The sequence below is a fragment of the Hemicordylus capensis genome, chromosome 3 (genome assembly GCF_027244095.1).
Source record: "Hemicordylus capensis ecotype Gifberg chromosome 3, rHemCap1.1.pri, whole genome shotgun sequence".
In the NCBI taxonomy this organism is placed as follows: domain Eukaryota; kingdom Metazoa; phylum Chordata; class Lepidosauria; order Squamata; family Cordylidae; genus Hemicordylus; species Hemicordylus capensis.
In genome coordinates this window covers 208,533,782-208,557,583 of record NC_069659.1, presented here as the reverse complement: position 1 = coordinate 208,557,583, position 23,802 = coordinate 208,533,782, and the positions used below count along the sequence as shown (strand labels likewise).

The following is a 23,802-nucleotide window of genomic DNA, read 5'->3' as shown; positions in this document are numbered from 1 at the left end:
GGAGGCTGGTACCACCAGTTAATCCTCAGCACCATTTCATTGAGAAGGGACAGCTCACTTGCTACATGCAGGTATGGCTGAAAATGTTCAGGTCCCCTGTTTTTGTATGACCATCCATTAGTTATGGAAAGTTTAAGTTCAGTAATAACTTGATCAGCACCAGTCCCTCTAATTTTTTTCATCACTGTGCGAAATGAGTTTTGTTCTGGGCAGCAGTATTAAGGCAGTGTGTGTGCACCTGCATTCAGAATGGGGCCTTCCTGATTCAACCTGAGCGGGATCTAAAGTGAACTGAGCAGACATCCAAAAACTTGTGAGTGTGCGCACATGCGTATGCCTTAGAAGGAACAGTTATCAGCACTGAAAGCCGCTTTCCATGAAGACATGAACACTCCATGAGTGGATGAAGCTATTTGCACAATTACTACTCCTTCATCCTCATCTTCTGGGATCTCCTCTTGGCTTGGAAGTCGAGATAAACTTTCTGCAGTTGTATTCTGAATACCTGGCAGATATTCCATCTGGAAATAAAAACCCATAAATGTGGTGATCCATTTGGCGATTCTTGGAGTTGCTCACCTTGGTCCCTGAGTAGTAAATAAAGCAGATGGGGTTTTATGGTCAGACCATAAAGTGAATGTTCTGCCCCACAAGTGAGTCCTGAAGTGCCTCACAACCCAGAACATGTTAGAGCTTCTTTTTCAATGACAAAATACATCTTCATTCATTCATTCATTCGATTTCTATACCGCACTTCCAAAAATGGCTCAGGGCAGTTTACACAGAGAAATAACAAATAAAGGGCTCACAATCTTCTCTGACACAGTAAGCACTCTGGAAGCAAAGGCAACAGTAAGGCAACCCTGTCCTCTTTTTGCTGGGTCAAGAGTGCACCCAAAGCACATTCAGAAGCCTCAGTGGTTGCAATAGTGTGTCCATTGGTGTCAAAAGAAGTGAGAGTAGGGCTTTCAGCAATGGCTGATTTGATCATTTGAAATCAGACTATCACACTGGGATGCAGCCTTGCAGGTATGCTAATATTGTTGTATTGGATATGTTTGTTATTTCTATTTCTGCTGGCCAATGGCTGTAATAAAATTGATGATGATGATGATGATGATGATGATGACACTGCCGCCGCCTAAATGCTACATTCCATAAAAATAAGATGTAATGGAACAACCTTGGAGCAAATTATCTAACAAATCTTTATATATAATTCGCTAAGACATACCTGGGGCTAATCCTATATGTGGCAGCTCTCACGAGAGTTCACATGCAGCTGTCCAGATAGCGACAGGGAAGAAAACAGTGATGGTGGCCGGTGGAGGGCTGGAGGAGGCAGCGAGCTGGACAGCCAATGGGAGGAAGTGCGGCAACCGACGGGAGGAAGCGGTGGGCTGGCCGGCTAGCAGGAGGAAACACGGTGGCTGGCAGGAGGAAGTGGTGGACCGGCGGGCCAAGGTGGGCGGCAGGCAGGTGTGTGGCTGGCCGGCCGGCAGGGGAAATAAGAAAACTAAAGGCGCAGATGCTCTGTGCCCAGCCTAGCTCGTTTAGAGTAATACTCACATAGTCCTAAAAATGATCTACATGCATCCTTGATGTGTGACTCTGGTGCTTCCTGAATAGGTTTCACCAAATCTGTTTTGAGATGTACACCACTCTGAGATATTGTGTGTCCCAAGCACATCACCAAATGTGTGCAAAAGTGACATTTCTCTCTAGATATAGTAAGTTCGTGCGGTCAGAGTTTTCTTAAGACTTCTGTCAGTTTAGCATCATGCTCCTCAATGGTTTTGCCATACACTAAAATGTCATCCTGAAAGTAATTGATGCCATCTATAGTCCCCAAAATTGCATGTATCATTTGTTGAAATACCGAAGCTGCAGAGGCTAATCCAAAGGGCAGTCTTTTGAATTGAAAATTACCCTCTAGGCTAATGAAGGCTGTATATTTGTGAGAAGCTTTGAGCAGAGGAATCTGATGATGGCTCGAAGATAAGTCCAAAGTTGTGAACGTGCAGGCCTCTTTCAGAGTAAGCAGCATTTCAATGATATTGGGTAATGGATGACAATCTACCACCATGTTGGAGTTCACATCTTTTACATATACACACTTTCCAAGTGTACCATCCTCACGGACCTCACCTTCGGCGCTTTCAGGGCTCTGCCCATCCTCTGTCAGGTCTGCGGCCAAAGCCTGGGCCTGATGCAGGTCACGGAGGACCGCTGGAGCCGAGTGCCCAACCATTGGTGGTCCTTCCTCCACTTCTCCTCGGCTGCCGCCTGTCCCAACCTCCTTGGAGTGCCTTGCCACTCCATCCTCAGAGGTAAGGACAGCTGGCCCTGCTGGACAGTAGGAAATGGCAAATGATTATATTATCTTTGGCTTGCAGGGCCCAGGCAGTGAAGCAATATGGCCTTCTGCTTTGCTGGGGTAAAATCAGGGGTCTGTATTGTGCGGACGTAATTGCAGAAATAGGACTTCCATTGTATTCAAGGAAGCGCAGGTTCTCCTGGGATGGACAAGAAAAATGGTGGTGGTGGGATCTGAGCCATACTGCCGTGGGTATCCAGTGAACAACAGAGTCCAGGATTGGTAAGGAAAAAGAACCTTCAGAGGTTGTGCAGGTCAGGAAGCTGGAGAAACCAGCAGCAGCAGCAATAGTAGAAAGCAGTTCAGGAATGTAGGTCCAGTTATGCAACCAAAGGAAGATGTAGGAAGCTTCACAAGCTTTGCAGGCTCACATGCATAGCTGGTTCAAAAGCTCATCACTAAAGTTTTATAGCGGCTTTCCTCACAAATGCAAAGCAATCTTATGTTTGATTAACTAAGCTTTATTCAGAAACAACTCCATCTTTCGCCTTCTCCTCCCCCCACTTTCCTTTCTGACGCCATCCCCCACATCCTCTACAGGATCCCCACAGGGGCAAACTTCTAATTAACAAAACATAAAAGACTGCTAAATAGAATACAACAATTCCATTGCAGTGTGTGTGGGAGGAGGAGGGGCAAAATCTGCCTCTTATATCTGACAGTGGGTGGTTTGGCCATCACTTACAGGAATCACATTGAAAAAAGTGTGTCAGTATCTCTTTGTGTGTCAGTCGCATTGAAAAGTGTGTCAATTGTCTGCATACTTTGAAATATAAGGACCCATCTTCCACCTCAGCTCCTAGTCTGCATAAAGATGGGCATTTTGCTAGTGGCCAATAAACCTTAAACCTGAGATACATCTTTTGCTTGTGATGCTTCCCACATTATTTATATTTGGAACACAGAAAGGCCTTTTAAATTTTGATCCCCTTGCCTTAGAGGCCCAAGATATTTTGCTGCTGGAACCAGAGTACCAAATGCTCCCCCCACCCCGCATTTCACCTACCCATAGACATTTATCTCCAATGCTCTTATCTGGCTGCTCAGTAGCTGGGAGAGGGGCACCAAGAGCTACATAGCACTGCAAGTCCACTGCTGAATTGGCACTGAGGCAGAGACAAAGCCATGGAGGAGGGAGAGGAAGCAAAAGTGGAGGTGGGAAGGGGGGGCTCTGCCCATAAAATTTGGCTAGTTAGATTGGTCCCTCCAGTGGATCTGTGGTGCAGCCAGCTGCAGCAGAGATGAGTGAGCAAAGTAATGGCTACAAATCCCCATTTTTGCTGCCTGGGGTGACTTGTGTTGGCCTGCTGCATAGTAGGGCTGGCCATGCCTAGATCTGTTTTCTTCTGAGGCATTCACCAAGGCTGAGTGCCTTCCAGGGCCAAACTAGGAGGCTGTTCACACACACACGCAAAACCGGGCTGAGGGAGCCCGGGCCGGTTTTACACGTGCATATGATCCTCTGTGATCGGGCCTGATCCCGGCAGCAACACGGCAGCAAACCTGCCTGTGAAGCCACCCTCTAAAACGGGTTTAAGAGAGCAAGCAGGCTCCCTTAACTGGGCGTGCTCCCTTAACTCCACTTTTTAAATCGTGTGCAGCCATGGCTGCCACACTGCAGGGAGCCCGGGGAGGGGAGGGGGATTCCCAGGGTACACCAAGGACTCACATGATGCATCCTGATAGTTCCGGGGGACCGGACGACACATCCTGTCCCCTGACCCTCCCCGCTGCCTGGCCAAGTGGGTAATCATCTGGGAGCAGCACACTCTGGATCACCTGCGGGGAAGGCAAGTATAACCTGCCTTCCCCACAGCCCGCTCCAGAGCCCTTCTCCCTAGTCATGAGAAGAGACTCTATGGGACTATTATCATGATTAACGATTAAGCAACCGCTCTGCAAACCTGGTTTTTAGTATCGTGAGTAGCCGCGGCATGGCTTTGCGCCACGCCTACTCATGAGTAGACCCCTGGAAGGGAGGCAAAAAGCTGCCTCCCGTCTCCAGGGGTCTCCCCAGTATGCCCTGCGAACTCACGCAGGCTATACTGGGGCTTGCGGGGGCCACGTGGCCCCCGCTCCCCCCATCCCGCGCCAGCTCTGTGACAGAGCTGGCAATCGTGTGGGTGGCCGATCCGGCCACCCAGGGCTCCCTCTCCGTTCACCGCCCAAAACCGGGTCTCACGGATCATGAGACCCGGCCCTATGTGTAATGCAAGAATTGTCATTAGATCTATTGGTTTTGGATTTAAAAAAAATAAAAGAAAAGAACAGGTGTAGGGCCACTAGTCAGGATCTGAACCAGAGCATATGGGAAAGGTTTTTATTTAACCCTTTCCCCTTTGAACAATGTTCCCAATGAAAACTGCCCCCTGATCATCTAGGATTCCAAATAACATGGAGAAACCTTTTGTAAAGTCATGCTCTGCCTCTTGCAGATACGAAATAGGCAGCTACCAGGGGCTGCAAGCAGATCAGCATGCACAGACATGACCAGCAGATGAGGTTGCCCCCCCATCATTTTCTGAATGAGGTGGGATTTCTTGTGAATTGGGCTATTGTTCATTAACATTCCGTGCCATAACGTACCATTTCCAGTAACTTGGTGAATGTCTGAACAGCTGTGTCTGTGGATGGGGGACTCATTTTAAGCAAAACTAGTGTACTTGCTGCCAATAACTAGGTAGGTAACAAAACCGCCAACCTGCATCTATCTTTCTTTATTTCTTTTGTTGAGTTCCTCTAGGTTTATTCTCATTTTTATTTTATTTTATTTATTTATTGAAAAATGGCAAAACCATGAGTTTTTGTTTAAAAAACACCACTTCTGTGTTTTAAATGGGATCACTCATTAATTTCTCTTACAGCTATAGTAAGTGCCCTAATTGAAAAATGGCTTTTATTTTGCTAAGAATATACAGATTATTTATTATAATTGATAAAAGAATACTGCTGTTGCAATTGCTACTGAATATGGCAGGCCTTCCTGAGCATGCTGCAGACAGCTGGCTATAAATGTAAATGAATGGAACAGTCTGTAGTAATGAGAGGGTTCAGTGAAGAGGCATCAGTACATCAATAGTTCCCAAGGGCATCATGCTTGACTCCCATGCATAATAATGTCTCTTGGAGCCCTGAAGAGCATGGGGCAAACTTCTCCATTACACCCTCTCAACAGGTGCAATGCCTTTGCTAGTCCAAGCTGTCTGTTCAGTGCATACAAGGACAGGGAAGCTCTCTTGTCCTCTCCTGACTCCTGGCTTGCTTGGGAAACTAGCTTTTAACCAACACAGTGATGGGGCTGTTGTGGCACAGTCTAGAGGTACGTGGAAGGCAGACTGTGGAGAGGGGGAATCTCTTTTTGCCCCCACTTCCTTACATTCCTGGTTCAAGAGCTCAACCACCAACTAGCCCAAAATATACATTTTTAAATTGAAAGCAGAAGCAATTAGCTAAGAGGATCATTCCAGAACTGGATTTTTTTTGTGTTCTCTAGCTGTTTTAGGAATGTGCCTAGACAAGCACCGATAATCTCTTTCAGATGCTCTTTAGTCACACTCTCTCTTGTGTACACACTGGATAGCTACGTGCTGCAGTGGATAAATTAGGTAGCCTTTCCAAGCCCTGCCTTCAAAATGGAGTTATTGCAAGTATCTGAGAGCAGATAAACACGTACACATCCCAACACTAATTTTCTCACATTGCTTGGGGTGGATTAGCCAGAAGGCAAACATAGAGAAAGCCCCTTGGTGTAGGTCAAGAAGCAGTGATGGGCAGATCCCCTTCCTATGAGCATCAGAAATAATTTGGGGGATATAGATCATGCTGTTGAGCATTATCTGGACATTTGGCAACCTAATCTGTGCCCCATATTCAAAGTTAAACATTAGTAGCTCTTGATTGTTTAGATTTAGGAAAATGTCAAACATGACATCTCATAATCTTATATATTAAACACTATTTTTAAAATTTATCTGAAATTATAGCATAGAATACCACCTACGGTATCCAAGTGGTCTGTAAATTATTACTTACAACAGAATGAAATAAACAATCAAAACTTAAAAATGAATCTCACAATAAAATATAATAAAACACTATCAAAAAACAGAACATCATAATACATAGGGATGTGTATGAAATGGATTTTGTGTTCTGTTTTGAGCTCAAATTGCAAAACAGTCAAAACATCCTGTCAGCAGTCAAGACTGCTGTTTTGACCAAAGAAACTTGAAACATTTTGAGTGTTTTGACCATAGGGAATAATGGGGAACTGTAAATACCCCAATGTTCCCCATGGGTAGCTCCTAGAGACACCAAAGTGGGTTGGGTGGTAGGGCATGATGGGTGCGACCTACCACCTAACCCACAAAAGAAATGGGCAAGCGGCTACATGCTGCAGTGGATAAATTCTAACAAATTTTTTAACTTTCCCCCCAAACCTCCCATAGGATCCTATGTGGGGCTTGGGGGAAGATTTAAAAATTGCTTAAAATTGCTTGCTTGCCCTTTTCTTTTGTGGGTTAGGTGGTAGGTAATATTCTACCACCCAACCCAATTTGGTATCCCTAGTAGCTACTCATGGGGAGTTCCCCATTGTTCCCTGTGGCTGGAACAAGCTGGACTCACAGAGTGCATCATTGGCACAAGTTGCTCGCACGCACACAATTATGACTCCTTACTTTACTTCCTAGCAACACTGAAGTACCCAACCACCATCAACTTGGGTGACTCCAATGCCAACTCTGCAACCAAGTCAATCAGCTCAGTTAGAGATTCTCTTGGGCAATGGGGTGAATGGTATACCAACAGAAGTCCTAACAACACCAAAACTTTATATACTGCTTTTCAACAAAAGTTTCCAAAGCAGTTTACATAGAGAAATAATAAATAAATACATAAATAAGATGGAACCCTGTCCCCAAAGGGATCACAATCTAAAGTGAAACACAAGATAGACACCAGCAACAGTCACTGGAGGTACTGGGGGTGGATAGGGCCAGCTACTCTCCCCCTGCTAAATAAAGAGAATCACCATGTTTAAAAGGTGCTTCTTTGCCCAGTTAGCAAATCTAATTGGGCAATCTGACCCTGGTCGCCAGAATTAGGTACACACATTTGATATAGGCTAATTTCCTGACAGGGATCCTGGTAAGGGAGAAATTATCCTTATGAACCACAGCCAACCCACCTCCCTGCCTACATAATCTCACTTGCTCCACAACAGAGTACCCAGGTGGGAGAATCTGGGACCAGACTGGACCACTTGCCTCCCCCAAACAGATCTCTGCGATACATACTGGGTCAGTTCCATCCTCCACAATCGAGTTGTGAACGATTTCTGTTTTATTTTGAACCAACCAGGCATTACAAAGAAGCAAAGTGCGGTTCTCTGGGTGGTTGGAATTGCTGCCCAAGGTCAAAGAGTTGGCAAGGGATGGCTGGAAGGGGTAACAGCTATTATGTTTCTGATCTCCCTTCCCCTGCTTGCTACCCTGCCAGTGCCAAATTTCCTTCTGTTCTCCACCACCACTGGAATAGCCACCCCAGGGTCAGCAAACACCACTCCTGCGTCCCCATCCCCAGATAAACCAAAACACATGCCTATATCAGGCCCAAACTACATGTAACAGAAGAAGTATATATGATGAAATCATGTCCTACTCCAACCCTCAGTCCCATCCCTGAAGGCACCACCAAGGGCAGTCCCTTTTGGTGGCCTGAACCTATCGCACGGCCTTGGCATTTAAAGCAATAATGGTGGCAATAGTCCCTCCCCTCCAACCAGCAGACCCAGCTGAAAAAGACCTTGCAATCAGCTTGGAGAAGGGAGAGGCCACAGACCAGGACAAGAGACACCAACAAAAGACAGAACAGAGTCTGTTACAGTTGTCTTGATGTTCCGGCAGGTGATATAACAAGCAGACAGGAAATGAAAACAAAGTTCCTCCAGCCTCATTTCCAGTCACTCCCTCCTTCAGCTGTGGCTCGTCAGCCTCGGCTTTTAAAGCAATAATGGGAAACTAGCTGATCCCGCACAGAGTATCTGTGCGGCAGTACACTCCCCCCACCTTCTGCCCTACTCCCCTCCCTCCCCCAGACTTCAGCCCCAGTCCGCTCTCCCCCAAGCCTTCTGCCCCGGTCCCCTCCCCCCCAAGCCTTCTGCCCCAGCTTGCTCCCTCCTCCATTTCCCCCTCTTTCTCTTTTCTCACTCTCAAGTGTGCTTCCCCCCCTCCCCCACTTTTTAGCCTGCTTGTGTTTTCCCTGCTGGCCGTTGCTGCCTCTTCCTTCCTCCAGTCCCTGGTGTCGGGCAGCCTAGGGTTCAGCCAGCTCCTTCCTGCATGGCCCTCCCTCTAGAGAGCATCTTCCGAAGCGGCCAGCCATTTATCTCTGCCCAGCCAGGCTCCACCACTTTCTCTCCCCTCAGCTCCCCCCCCCCTTCTGCACCAGTCCGTTCAGTTCTCCGCTCCACTTGCCTGCTTTCCTTCCTTCCCTTCCCTTCCCAAGTGGCCACTTCCCTACGTGGCCAACCGCTGCCCAGCCAATCCGGCGCCTCCACCGCCCAGCCAATCCGCTGGGTTGCCGGGACGCATCCCCACAGAGGTACATCTACAAGAATTAATAGATGAAATGAATGTATCTTCATTTCAACAAAGCTTTTGACAAAATTCCTCATGATATTTTGATTAGCAAATTGTTCAGATGCAGCCTAGATGACAATTTCAGAACTAGTAGATTCAAGTAGTAGATTCTAGTAGATTCAGAACTAGTAGATTCAGTACTGTCAGCTAGATTCAAAACTCAAAGGGTATGAGTTCCTCTTCAGGCTGAAGGGAGGCACTGAGTGGGATGCTGCCGGGCTCTGTCCTGGACCCAGTACTTGCCCCCACCTTTTTAATCAGTGAGTGACTTAGATAAAGGGGTGGAGGGAATCTCCATCACATTTGCAAATGACAAAAAAACTGGGATGAGGAGCATAAGAATCAAAACGACCTTCGCAGAATGGAAAACTGGACTGAAACTAACAAAACGAAATTCAGCAGAGACAAATGCAAAGTTTTGTACTTGGGGGGAAACCACATACATACTTAAAGGATGGGGGGAGGGTACTTGGCTTGGCAGTAGAACATGTGAGAAGGATATCAAAAGTCACAAGCTGAACATGGATGCAGCTGCAAATAAGGTCCATATGGTTTTATGCTGCATTAATAAAACCATAATTTCCAAGCCTACAAGTAATAATTCCATCTTATGCTGTACTAGTCTGACCTCATCTGGAGTATTGTGTCCAGTTCTGGGCACTATGCTTTCAGAAGAATGTTGAGAGATTCGAACAGGTTTAGAGGAGGGCAATGAAGATGGTTGGCCGTTTGGAAAACAAGCCATATGAAGAAAGGTTAAAGGGACTGAATATGTTTGGCCTCAAGAAGAGAAGACTGAAAGGTGAAATGACAGACAACCTGAAGGGTTATAAAAAAGGAAAAAGATATTCTCTGCTGCCCCAAAGGGCAGGACTCAATTTAGTGGGCTTAAGTGACAGGAGGATAGATTCTGGTTGAATATATAGAAAAACTTCTTAATGCTAAGAGCAGCTTGACAATGGATATATTACCTAGCGGTGTGTGGGCCTGGGTGCACTCTCCCTCACTGGAGGCCTCTAAGCAGAGGTTGGACAACCCTCTGTTGGGGATGCTCTAGCTCTGGCTATCCTGCATCAAGCAGGGGGTTGGGCTAAATAGCCTCCAAGTACCCCTCTATGATTCCTCTGACATCTTAAAGACTAACAATTGCTTTGTGCCATGAGCTTTTATGCAGTATCACTCACTTTTACAGATCCAATGAGAGGCTAGAATATTCAAAACTAATTTGCTTTCACATTCCAGTGCTTACATATGGGAAATTACTTGCAACATTCAAACAGCACTACTTGGAATGTTATTTCTAAGCTGCTGTCTCTGAGATATCACCTTTCAAAATGCAGTTTTCCTGGCTGCTGAAATTTCACACATGCATAAACACACAAATATTCTGAACTGGCTTTTTGCCCTAACCCTCCGTCATGAGTATAAAGTAATATTTTTTTTCTATTCAAAAATAAAAACTTAAAAGAAAGCAAAGTGACATTAACAGGCCAAAAACTACTAGTCTTATCTGATTCTGTATAACATGAATTCCTCACATTAACAAGTTTTTGATGCAGAATCTGAATTCCAGAGTACCTCCGTTTTCCCACCAAAAGCAATATGTTTACATGAGGAAATTGATAGGAAGGGTCTGCAAATGGCTCCATTGGAGCTTGAGCTTTTTGCAGTATAGTAAAATGGTTAATATTGTGTTAATTTGTGTCATTTATTCTGATAACATAATTCTGTGCATCTCTGTGCAGAATAGGGAAAGTTTTTGATTTTTTAAAATCCTGTTATTATACCACTGAATAAAAGGAGCCAAATAAGGAGGTGGAGGTGTGGCTACACAATGGCACCAGGGTATGTGGCTAATGGTTAATGGCCATTATTAATGTATGTGGGCATTATTAATGGTTAATGGTTATTGGAATTCTGATTGAGATCTGATAACTATCAGTAAAAATCCTCAATTTCTATGGGGAAATTTCAAACAACCAGAGAAAGACATGGTTGGGCAGAGAGCTCTGAAATTTGGCACAAACTTTGTGGGCAATGGCAGGACTCCATGTGTTTAATTTCATCAAATCAACCCATCCATAGATTTTTAATTATTGTTTTAAGTAACTCAGAAATTGTACTTAAATCCAATAATTATAGCAAAAAGTGATGTAACATCTGAGAATCGTAGGGGAAGTTATGTCACATCCAAGAATCACCAGGGAAGTGATGTAACAACTGATAATCTACCACTTGCTTTTTAAAGTGGTAAATTAAAATTAAATTAAAAATAAGCTAAATAAATAAAGACATGCATAGGCAGGCAGGCAGATAGATGACAGAAGATGTCCTTTCCTCCACAACTGGGAGAAAAAAATGTCCTTTTCTCCACAACTGGGGAAAAAAATGCTGATTCCATTTAGTATTCCCACCACAATTTTGTGTTTCAATATTCCAATGTTATTTCCAATATTTTCCCCGATATCCCTGGTATTGTATCAGATAATTCTGATCTGATATATCCCTCTAAATATCAGATTGGAACTATTTCCAATATCTCTTATATCACCAAACTGGGCCATTTCTGATATTGGAAATCTGATATTGCACAGACCTACTAACAACCATGTTCCTGGTTTCACTACCTGGGCTGCAGTCACAGTCAGATCTCTGAGGCTCTGATCACCTTGGAGTTCACAAGTCTCACAGTGGGTGAGATTGGTCCTGCTTCACATGCTGCAAAAACAACAACAACAAAATAAATGGGGAAATCTGCAGTTCTCTCTGTGTGTGCCCAGGTTCTGAACTACATTGACTCTCTTTCAGAAAGTTCATCTCTTGTTTTTACCAAATGTTGCATTTGAGCGATCAAGCTGTAAGTAAGTTAGGCATCCATGCAAGGTCATCTCCCTTTATCTAAGCTCATCCTGGAACTCAGGATTCTCTGCAGAACAAATTGTACTCTGTGTGTGTGTGTGTGTGTGTGTGTGTGTGTGTGTGTGTGTGTGTGAGAATCTGAAAACAGCTAGCTGGAGGTGAAGTAACATCAGGGCAGCTGAATTTAGCAACAATACTCAGAGCACAGCAGGCACCAATGCATTATGAAATAGAAAACTTTCATTGTAGTGATGCTTTTTCCTTTCCCCCATCATATCTGTCAACTTGGGTCATTTTATCTTTACCATTATCCTTGGTCATTGCACGATAGTCCTAACATCCTTTTATTTCCTTAAGCCCTTACTCAAATGACTTCATTTATTCATGAAAAGCAACATTTATGCAGTTCACAAAGTAGAAAGCTGTGACAAGAGTTTCTTTCATTTATTTGGATGTAATAAACATTCTACGAGCGGTGAACTCTTAGCCACAGGCACATGGCAGGGGTGGAAAATATTGTTTGATTTAATGTATTAATTTGATTTAAGTTTAGAACTGCCCAGTGGGCCACACTTTTAAAAAAAAAATGTTTGTGTGTGTTGAACATACAAAATTGCTTCATACCAAATCAGACCACTGGCCCACCTAAATCAGAATAGTCTATGCTGAGCGGCAGTGGCTCTCCACAGCTTCAGAAAGGGGTCTTTCCCAACCCTGCTAGCTGGAGATTACAAGGATTGGATTTGGGACCTTCTGCATAAAGAATATGCACTCAACCTCTCAGCTATAGCCCCTCCCCAAGTGTTTCCACTTTTTACACTGTCCATGCATTCATGCATTAAGCATCCCTGTACCTTGTGCAAGAACCGATCTCCTACTTGGGACACTGCCTTTAGCCAAACTCTGCTCTGTCCATATATCACATGGTCTCTCTGCCTAGTTGACATGACCTATGGACTCTCTATGCCCTTGGAGGCAGAGAGTCCATGTGATATAGTGACAGAGCAGGGCCTGGCAAAAGGCAGTGTCCCAAGTAGGAGAATGGTTCCTGCACTGGCTACAGGGATGCTCAGTGCATGAATGCATGCACAGGGTAAAAAGTGGAAACACTTGGGGAGGGGCTATAGCTCAGTGGTCGAGTGCATACTCTAGCTGTTTTAATTCTAGTTAAAATGATAATGCTCTTCGTTATTCATAACTGCTGCAACTTTAACATGCAGTTTGTCTAGGGATCTCTTTGGTATATTCCGTGCTGGCTGTGAGTATTGTATGGAGAATGGATCAAATTAGTCGGGTCATGGGAGAAGTTCAACAAAGCAGGTAGAAATTGAAAGAGGGCTTCAGGTTATGCACCACTGTTACAACATCTGGGATCATCATCCATGTAAGTTCTCACCATGGTTGAATTGTGCCCATACCTTGTGTTAAAATGTTCAATTTTAGCAGAAATATGCAACATTGGCATGAATATATTATCCTCCCCTTTTCCCATTTTAAATATAATTCCCTAGGAAACTGGTACCATCCTTTATGGGGATTTAGCAGAAGATGATAAAATCAAAATGGAGAACGTTTCTCCACTGAACACTAAGTAGAGTTGCAGTTCCCATTGTTAAAGTGATGAACATATGAACTTCCTATGGCATCCTCTCTTCCTTTTCTTTCTTTCTTTTTCATTTATTTTAAAATAAAAAGCACTTATCCATCTGTACTCCAGCTCCAAGTTATTCCCTCCAGAATGCGGTGAAATCTTTCAAATAAAATATTTAAAAGTGTTGATCTGGTAACTTCAATACTGTGAATTATGGAGACTTTATCTGAGTTCCACCTTTTATTAAACTTTAGGGCTTCCTTGCAGCCTCTCATGACATTATTCTGCATCAAAATAAGGCACCCTGATTTATGGGGTGCAGGCGTTCATTCACGTGACTTTGTAATGCCTTGTGTTTTTTGTTCCGAGTCCTTTTCTACTGCCGATTAAACCTCTAAAGACTTCAGCAAAATTTCCGCATGACTGCTGGTAAAGAAGCAAGCCAGCACAGTGTGTACCAAAGAGATCCCTTGAAGAATTGCACGTTAAAGTTGCCGCATTTATGAATAAAGTAGAGCATTATCATTTTTAATAGGAATTAAAACAGCTAGAGGGAGAAGTAGGGCAGCGCTGCGATCAGTGCAAAGGAAAACACTCTAACCATTTTAATTAACTGTATTTTAATAGCTTTGGTTATAATTGAATAATTTAAATACCAAGGGGAAACACTTAAATCTCCTAAAAGCTTTCTTTTTATTTACATTTTAAATACAGGTCTTGAAGAAAGAATGATAGAAGAAGGGCTGGGAAGGAGATTGAAAGGAGGGGAGGAGAGTGCTCCTAATTCCTGCAGCTGCCAGACTAACAGGAAGTATTTATGGGATCTTAGTCACGGCTCTGCAACAGCTCAAGACCAAGGCCTAATGAATTCCCTCCCCCTGCTCCTACCATGCAAAAAATATTACACAATCTCTTGCTGCTATTACCCTTGACTTGCCGAGGCATAGAAAGTGCAGAGAGGGAAAAGAAGTGAAAACAAGGATAATCTAGAATCCAGTTTCTCACTTTTATGAACCAAGACAAGGAGGAGAAAGAAGAAGAAAAGAATCACCACAGGAAACTAACCCATTGGTGGCTGGATTCATTTTGCTTTATAAAGCAATCTTTTGAAATTACTGTGCTTCTCTGAACTACGTTCAACAATATATTGTATTTCAAACAAGGCCACAGGTGTTTCTTGTGAGATAATATTTATTGTTGTGGATGATGATATGGAAAACAAGTATCATGCACCATTATTTAACTTCCTTGTTCACATCACTCAAATCACCAAATCCAGAGTGGTTTCTGTTGTCTTTGGCTTATCTCTTGCCCTCTCCATGTTTTAATACATTTTCCTCCATATGTCAGGCTGCTGCTGGTCATCATTCTGTTTTTTAAAATATTTATTATATTTTTATTTGATGTGCATTGTTTTATCCTCTCATATTATCCTCATGACTAATGTTGCCACCCTGCTACTGAAAGCATCCATAGAGATTTTAATAGCTTGATATTCTGGGGTGTGTGGAATCTGCAGGAATAGCTTCAGTCAGAGTTGACAATCTGACAAGTCATGACAACTGTGAGTACTGTTTCTAATGGGCTTTTTCTCTGGATGGAAACACAATTTCTGCCTAGTATTCTGCTCATGGCAAGGGGTCTCAAACTTGGGTCCCCAAATTGTTGGACTACAGCTTTCATCTTCCCCAGCCACAATGGCTGAAGATGATGGGAGTTGTAGTCCAACAACATCTAGGGACCTCCAGATTTTAGAATCACTGCTGCATGGTGTCAGTAGGTGCCACTAGCTTCACACCTCATGATTTAACACAGGCTTTAGCCTCTCTTTCCCCCCCAATAAAAAATGTTCAGAGTTACTGTTTTATAGCTGCTTCCCTCATATACACAGATAAAACTGGATAGATTTAACTAAAGGTTTATTCAGAAATGACTCCATTTTCTCCTTCTCCTTCCCCTCCCTTTTCCTTTCTGACTCCACCCCCTACACTCTCTACAAAATCCTCACTGCAGCAAACATCCAAACAACAAAAAGCAAAACATAACTGGAAAGAATACAACAGTTACTATGCCTGCTTTGCATGCAGACAGCCCCAGGTTTCGTCTCTAGGCAGCAGGATGGAGAAGGACCTCTGCTTGAATCCTCAGGGAGCTGCAGCTGCTGCTGCCTCTCCAAGTATAAAATAGATGGACTAATGGTGTTATTATAAGGCAGCTTCATATGTTCATAATCAACCCCCTCCTGCCATTTTCCATGGTAGGATACCATAGCAGTTTTGTAGGAACAGAACCACCAATGTGTTTTATATAAACAAACAAGCAACCCAGAGGAAAAAGTGAGACAAGGAAAGCAAGTATGAAGATTTTCCTACAAAAATGTCTGCTCCAATGTATGATAGGAAAATGTCTCACCTGCATACATTTGATGGAACAGATAGAATGGAAACAATCCTCAAACACTTTGTATAAAGTCACAGAACTTAATTTAAATGGTGTAAAAATAACAGGTGGGGCTTAGATGCAGCCCCACCTATTATTATTGCACCTATTATTTTTACATGATTTTAAATTCAGGGGAGGCAATATTTTTGTATACCTTTAAATAAAGTGTATTCTTGAAGAGCATTCTTGCAGTATCATAAGACAGTGCAATGCTGATAAGGACCTTGGAGCATTGGAGAATTGTAGTTCAAAAAAAATGAAGCACCACATTTAAACCTAGAGCAACTATTTTCAGCCCAAAAGCCGATATTTTGTAGAGATGTGTGAATCAATTCAGGTACACAAGGATTTGTACCCCAATCTACCTGTTTGGGGTGATTTGTGGACAAAACAAATTCCCCCTGTGTTAGCTGGCCGGATTTGGATACAAAACAAATCGCCCAGATTTCTGACCTGAAGAATTTGTAGATTCTGACCTGCATTTTGTGGTGATCTCTCTTGCTGTCTCCATTTTGTGTCAGGAAATTTTTTTGAAAAGCCCACCCTCCCAAGCTTCAGATTGGTGACTTACAGTGTGCAACAGTTGGCTGGCGATTCCCCCTGGTTCCAGATTGGCTTGTTTCCATTGAGTTCTTGTGTTGTCAGGTGAGACTGAGCCAGCATTGGCTAGGGGAAGGGTCGAAAAAGGGGCAAGGGTGGGGGGAGTTCTACGGAGGGGTTTTCAAATGTACTTGAGGCAGCAAACCACCATTCTGTCTTCCTGCTGTGTGTGTGTGTGTGTGTGTGTGTGTGGTGGGGCTTTGCTTTGCCTTGCCTGTCTGCTGCCTAGAGTGGATTCTTTGCTTTTTGTTCCTGCTTTCCTGATTGAGGAAAAGAGAAGAGAATTTTTTTCTACCCTCTTCCTGCTGCTGAGAGAATCACTGCCTGTGCATGCTGTCTGTGCGAATCACTTCGGGTACAAAGTGATTTGTTTCTGATTGGTTCCCGAATCTACCTGTTTCAGGTGATTTGAAGACAAAACAAATCGCCACCCAAAACATATAAGGGGTGATTTGATTCGGGTACAAATCAAATAGAAAAATCTGTTAGTGCACATCCCTAATATTAGGCTTGTGCATTTTGATTTGGGTACAAAACGTTTTGTGTCTGAAAATGGTAATTTCAGAGGTTTTGTAACCAAAACAAAATCAAGAAGTAAAAAATAGAGATTTTTGTTTCCAAATCGAAATGACTGTGTTTCGGACAGAATGCTTTGCTCTTTGGAAAAGCATTGCAATTGAAATTGACTTCTCTGACTCTCTCCACTCTAGCTGAGGCACTGAGTGATTAGCAGAAGATATGCAAAAAGCTATTGAGCATGAACAGTTTAGTTAAGTATGTGTTGTATTCAGTGTGATTGAAATGCAAACTGACCTTGCAAAGGGATTTGGAAGACAGCATTTTGAGACCGAAATACCCAAATATCTTTGGGAGCTCAATGCAATTCCAAAGCTCTTGCTAAAAGCCATGGTCTAAATTGTGTGGAGAAGCTTTTCGAGAAGCTGGTTAGGAAAGTTCTGAAATTACACAGGTTTTTCTTTCCAAAGGTTTAGAAAGAATATCTTGACTTGTTCAGGGCTCTTTTGAAGAGCTATTTTTTCTTCTGATTTTTATGAGTTATAGTGGTTGTCTAAGTTTTGTTGCCCAAGTTGAGCAGTCTAATGTAATTTAGGCCACAATGTAATTTGGTGGAACATGATGTCTAAGCCAGTGGTTCACAACTTTTGCCATTGCAGGGACAGGTCATCCATATGGGACTACAGGAGACAAAAGGAGGGGGTGGGGAATATCCCTGTCAATCTATTGACATCCCCAGGAATCTTAGTTGCTTCTCTCTTTCTTAAATGCAGTGATGATAAATCTCAACAATTCTGAACAGTAGGCTGATTTCTTTGGGCTACAGCTCACTTTACTTCAGTTAAATGAACATTTGGCGCTGTTCCATAGTACCAAGGCAGTTCATTGGTCTATCTTGCTATCTCAAATGACCTTTGGTCACTGTTCCATGGGGAGGGAGTGTTTTTATTGAAAGATTTCTTGAATCCACAAATGGGTTGTGCTGCTGTGCTAGTGCCACAGGGACAGGCTCCCACCTGCTGCAAAATTCTCAAATAACTGTGCCAAAAATTGTGGTGGTGTTGTTCATCATTCTCTTCACTCTTTCAACTTGTTTATGTGAGGCTTCAGGGGCAAAACAGTGGGTTGGGTGGCAGTGCCCCAAGGGTGGTGCACCTAGGTTCTAAATAGGGTAAAGGGCTGATTTCTTAGGAATTTTTGAGGTTTACGCGTCTTTAAGATTTTTCCCCCATAGGGAATAATGGAGGTTTCAGCAGCCCCATAACTCCGCCTGGGAGGCACTGGGATGGCCCGAAGCAAGTGGTGGTGTAGTGCACAGAGGGTGCCAACCACCCCACTGGATTGCTAACCCATTGGGGTACTGGGCTTTGTTGTTCTAGAGGTGTTCTGAGAGTAGATTGTCTAGTAGCATATGAGAGTCGATTCATGGTTTTTCATTAAAAATCTCATTTGCTACCAGAGAATCTAAACTCAACATCTTAGAAACAACAAAACCTTGTACTTCATGGGTTGGCAACCCATGTGGATGGTTGGCACTCTATGTGCACTACACCACCACTTGCTCTGGGCCACCCCAGTGCCCCCTCAAGTTGAGTTATGGGACTACAGAAACCTCCATTATACCCTATCAGCAAAATCTGAAAGACGCGTAACTTCATTAATTCTTTAAAAATCAGCCCTTTGCCAAATTCCTGTGAAAAAATTGTGGTAGCTTCCTTGTACCAACTGGGCACTACCACCAACCACACTCCACTCTGGGCCACCCTTCCCCCCACCCGCATGAAGCTATACTTACTCTGAAACCTCCATCATAGCCTATGGGGAAAATCTGAAAGATGCGCAAACTTTAAAAATTCACCAAAAACCAGCAGTTTGCCCAATTCCTTTGAAATATTTGTGGTAGCTTCCACTCATTGGGCACTATAACCCCCACCCATTCTTTTGACCATGTGACCCATTTTTAAATCTGAATTAATTCGGATTCGGATTAATTCGTATACAAAACAAAACTGGGGTGATTCAGAAGGCTTAATTTTGGACAAAATACAAAATGGGGTTGATTCAGATTTGGTACAAATTGAAACAGAAAAATACAAAACACGAAACCCTACCTAATATTATGAAGAGGATGCTGGATGTTTGCCAAAGTATTTGTTCTTTATAAACACAGCACTAGTCTTGTGCATGAGTCCACATATTGAATCAACATGTGGAATGGAGTGGGATTGAGGTTCATGGAACTGCTCCTGATCTACCTCCAATTTAGACACTTTGGGTGGAATACAAGAAAGGGCTCTATGTACAACTGGGGACCCTGGTTCTCAATTGTACATATAGACGCTATACATGTACATTTGTAAGCATGTAGAGTCCTTTCCTATTTTCTACTCTACACATGGTGAGCTGGTGGCAGGGCCAGCACCCACAATCATTCTCCAGACCATTGTCTGGAGCAGAAGAAAAGGACTAGTATTAAAGATGTTAAATTTCTAGAAATTTTGAAGCCATGGGGACACACACACCCCTTTTAAAGGGTAACAGAATTTGGGGGGGAAACATTGACTAATTTATTTATTTATGCATTTTATTTAAACTTACTTTATTGTTTTAAAGATACAAAACGAACTGTGTACAGCGGGATTGATAAAACTGATTATTTTAAAATTGAAAAAAATTGTTTAAAAAAAAATTAAATCAGATATTTTTAATTTAAATTGATTTTTTAAAACACCATTCAAAATGAACCTAGGTCAAAGATATCATCATGAATATTAATCCTAACTTCTAATTATATTCTATGAATATGTTAACAGAAGTATGTGGGGGTGAGAGATAACAGACCTGATCAGTCCTATTCTGCAGATGGTGTATGTGCAGCACACACACACACACAGTCAAGCCTTTGCTCCCTCCCCTCCATAAAATGCAAAGACAAAGGTCAATGAATGGAGAATTTGGGGGGGATGGAGTAGATCTGAGCAAGGAGGAGGAGTTTGGATATAAATGCATGGGATTGGGAGGGGAATAGAAAGTGAAACCAAAGGTGAACAGAATGTATTATTTCTTTATTATATTTTTATACCGCCCTATCCAGAGGCTCTGGGCAGGTATATTCATGCAATCCTGAGGAAGCTTTTTCCAAGTTTATTTTCCATTGTAGAAGGGAAACATCTATCATGTCAGCAGGCCATAAGAGAGTCCCCATTTGGGAATATTTTAATGACGTTCCTGTACCTTTGGGTAAGAAAGGCATGTGTGTGAAATGCAAACAGTGCAGCAACCAAATGCAAGGCCTGGATGCCCGAATGAAACAGCATTATGTGTACCTACTTTCTAAAAGTGAAACCTACTTCAATCTCTAAATATGTATTAAGGTTATATTAGACAACAAGAATGTACTTCTATAGAAAAAGATGATTAAGTAGACTCTTCCTGACTAGTAATTTAAATTGTGATTAAAATCATTAAAATTGAATCTTTCTGTGAAGTGATTTAAAACGTGATTTAAATTGTGATTTAAATCAATTTTATTTAAATCAAATCAACCCTGGTGTACAGTTTATTTAGCACATAAGATTTTTCTTTTTAAAAATAAAACTAAGGTATTTAAACTTTAAAATGTAATAAGTACATGTGGGATGAGCCCCCACCCTGAGAGCCTCAATACTTGGGTGAAGGGTTGAAGAGCAGCAGGAAGAGGAGAAGATCTGGTAGTTGCCAGAGATGCTGAGCAAGAAAATTGGGAAGAGTGGGGAGCCATCAAAACAAGCAGCTACTTCCTGAGCTGCATGCTGGAGTGGAAGATGTTCCCACCTGGCCAGTCCTTTGCCAGAGGCAGAGGCAGCCTTAAGGTACAGCTGGAAGCAGGTGGGGACTGAGCCCTCAGGGGAGGTAGGGGAGAGGCCACAGGAGACCAGGAAAGGTATGGGGAATATGGGGGCTAACTATGAAGTAGTAATAAAGGCTTGGCTGCAGAGAAGGGGTAGAACTTGGAAGGGCTGTGGAGGATGCTCCACCCTGTTTCAAGGTAGTGGTGGCCAGAGATTAATGGACAGTAGCCTACGTGGGAAAATCCTGGGCCCTTCAGGGAGAGGCCAAAAGCTGACAAAGACATCTATGGCCACAGGGGAATTGGGCGAAGCAATCCACCCCTGGGCATTCTGAACCAATACCCATGCTAAAGGGTCAACAGGGCCCACTTCTTCTCTGCCAGATCTGGGCAGAGCCCACAGTAGACAAAACAACAGTGCAAAACATATGTAGTGCTAGAAATCTACCTGCAAGCTGCTGCAGCTGAGGTATCTGGAACATATCTGATATTTTTCCTGTTGAAAAATAGGCAGGGGGGAGTTGAAATGTTATGTAAGATGTAGTTTCTCCTCTTCCTTCTATGGATCTTGGTGTAAAAGTCAGATGGAATGAAACCAGGAAGAAGCAGGTTCTAAGCTACCCAATTTAAATGTTCAGGTATCTCCTGAGCCTTTGCTACTCATAACAAGCTTATTGCAGCAACTGCCTCTTTTGACTTTCTTTTAACCCCCTTCACCCAAGCGGTCAGGGAAGTATGCTGCTGCTTGTTTCCCTATAGGAGAGTGAAGCATGGTGTCACTGTTCTTTGAGATGAGAGAGTATCTCCAAGATGAGCAGGGGCCAAATCAGGAGGATAGTATAGCCAGCACTCCAGATTAAAGAGCAAGGCTGGGGTGAGAGCAACCATTCTCAAGGAAAGAAGTGCCTTAGGCAGGGACTATATCTGGGTATTCATCTAGCAAAGATGACAGTGAATCCTCTGAGGGGCAAAGGCCAAAATGTGTCTGTGATTTGAGAGTTATATACGGTATAACTCTATATTAGACATGATTAAAATTGTAATTATCTAAAATAGTTCGCTATCTTTCATTAAACACCTTCATATTACATATATAAAAAGCAATGGACAGGAAATGATAACAATATTTTAAAACCATGCACTGTAAGACATTTCATGAATCATTGTAAAAGAGCAAATATTTCATAAGCAGTTTTCTCAATTTTCCTATTTTCACACCTCTGGCACCTTGGGAAAACTAGGGAAAAAACCAGCATTTTCCTGGTTGTTTTTTTCCGAGGCCATCCCATCTTTAGCTAGTTAGTACCCCTTGTAATGTCTGTGCAGTGGCACCTCTTCTATTCCTTACTCATTGCAGTAGTAAAAAGTGAGAGATTAGTTACCCAGACTTTCCTACATCTCACTCTTTCCTTCATATTATTGGTAAGAGATCCAAACCTTTCCAGAGGTAACAGTATAAAGCAGAGACTGGGCCTAGAGGACAACTCTAACCTTTTTCACATTCTGTAACTGCAGAACTCATGTTAGTCAGGAAAGCTATGCAAATTTAGTGAAATTACATAAACTGCTTTGCATGTGCTAATTTCAGGAAACCACAGGTTCTCAGAGTTTCAGCTTCTCTAAGGCATGAGTCCCTTTAGTGTGGAGAACATTTATTATTTGTTTACTATAAAATATACTTGGTATTTAAAATGTATCTATGAGAACCTCCATTTTGGCTATCATTTTACTCCATCAATAGAACCCCCCCCCCCACACACACTGTGAAAAATCATACCTGTGGTCACTCAAATAAAGAGACAGTACTAATTCACTGAGTTACCAGACAACTTACTTTCTTTCTTCAAATAAAAATAGGAAAAAACCAACAACCCACACAGATGAAACAGTACATATTCTGATAAAATGTGTGCATAGTTAGGCATATGTGATCATTAAATAAAAGCCATGTCTATGGCAATCATATGCACTGACATGTAAAGCAATCTATTTCTCTTCAGTAAATGACAGTGGGAATTAAACAATAGTAGTCAGAAACTGGCATCATCTCCAGTGACACAGCTGCTGTGTGTGGGTGGCATTCATTAGATGATGCTTTCTAACAAATGATAAGCTGAAGTCCTGACAAAATAAATGCTTCAGTTCATTATCCATCCTTTACCCTCTGCCAGTTGAAACTCATGTCCTCCAAGGAGTGACTTCAATCCTATCCTGTCATGTGATAGAAAATTATGTCAGATTCTGGATGCTAATTGGACAATGCAAAGAAGAAGAAGAAGAGGAGGAGGAGGAGGAGTGGTAGAACGTGTAGACAGCAATGTGTCCCTTAGTATCCAAACCAGCACTGTTGTTACAATTATTTTCACTTCACTCTTGATTAGTGCTTGTAGCTGAAACTACTTGCTGGTTTTCACAAGCTTGTTTAGTAATGAAACGCCTCCCTTGTCCAATGATACTTCGGAATTCCTTGGAAAAAAAGTTACTTATTCATTGACATTGCTGTCACTTTCCCCCAGCTAGTAGTGTCGTGACATCACCTTGTTCACTTAGTGACACTCAGAGACTTTACTGCAAGATATATAACTAAATAGCAAGCTAAACATTAAATAATGTGCAAGAATTAGACCTATAAAAGGGAAATGCATCCTTCAGGTAAGCAGAAGCATTGTGGACCAAGCTGGAGATCATTTGTCAGACACTGTTCTATAGTAGGTTAGTAAAGTTGCCAACAACATTTTAACTAACATTCAGAACAAATGTGAGAGGTTCTCCTCAGATGACATATCTGAGAAATTTTATGGAAAGGCAATAGAATTTCATAAGATTAGCAAAAATATTTAGAGATGTTATGTCTCCAGATGCTGCTTATGGAATATAATATGGATGTTCCCCCCATAGGAACAGATGCAGATCGAGATTGTGGCATGGAACGGGGAATTTTAACCCTTTG

At 42.6% G+C, this 23,802-nt stretch overlaps 2 long non-coding RNA genes across 3 annotated transcripts in view; one reads left to right on the top strand and one right to left on the bottom strand.

The window, feature by feature from the left end:
* LOC128348831 (uncharacterized) overlaps positions 1 to 14,580 on the top strand; it is a 53,156-nt gene extending 38,576 nt beyond the window's left edge. The window contains exon 4 of the long non-coding RNA XR_008318364.1: positions 14,180 to 14,580. This is a non-coding gene — a long non-coding RNA (uncharacterized LOC128348831). The remainder of the gene's footprint in view (positions 1 to 14,179) is intronic.
* Positions 1 to 16,423, bottom strand: part of LOC128348830 (uncharacterized) — a 79,798-nt gene extending 63,375 nt beyond the window's left edge. For both annotated transcript variants that reach the window (XR_008318362.1, XR_008318363.1), the window contains exons 1-2: positions 16,384 to 16,423; positions 11,643 to 11,733 (exon numbers count right to left, since the gene is read on the bottom strand). This is a non-coding gene — a long non-coding RNA (uncharacterized LOC128348830). The remainder of the gene's footprint in view (positions 1 to 11,642; positions 11,734 to 16,383) is intronic.
* Between the last annotated feature and the right edge of the window lie 7,379 nt (positions 16,424 to 23,802).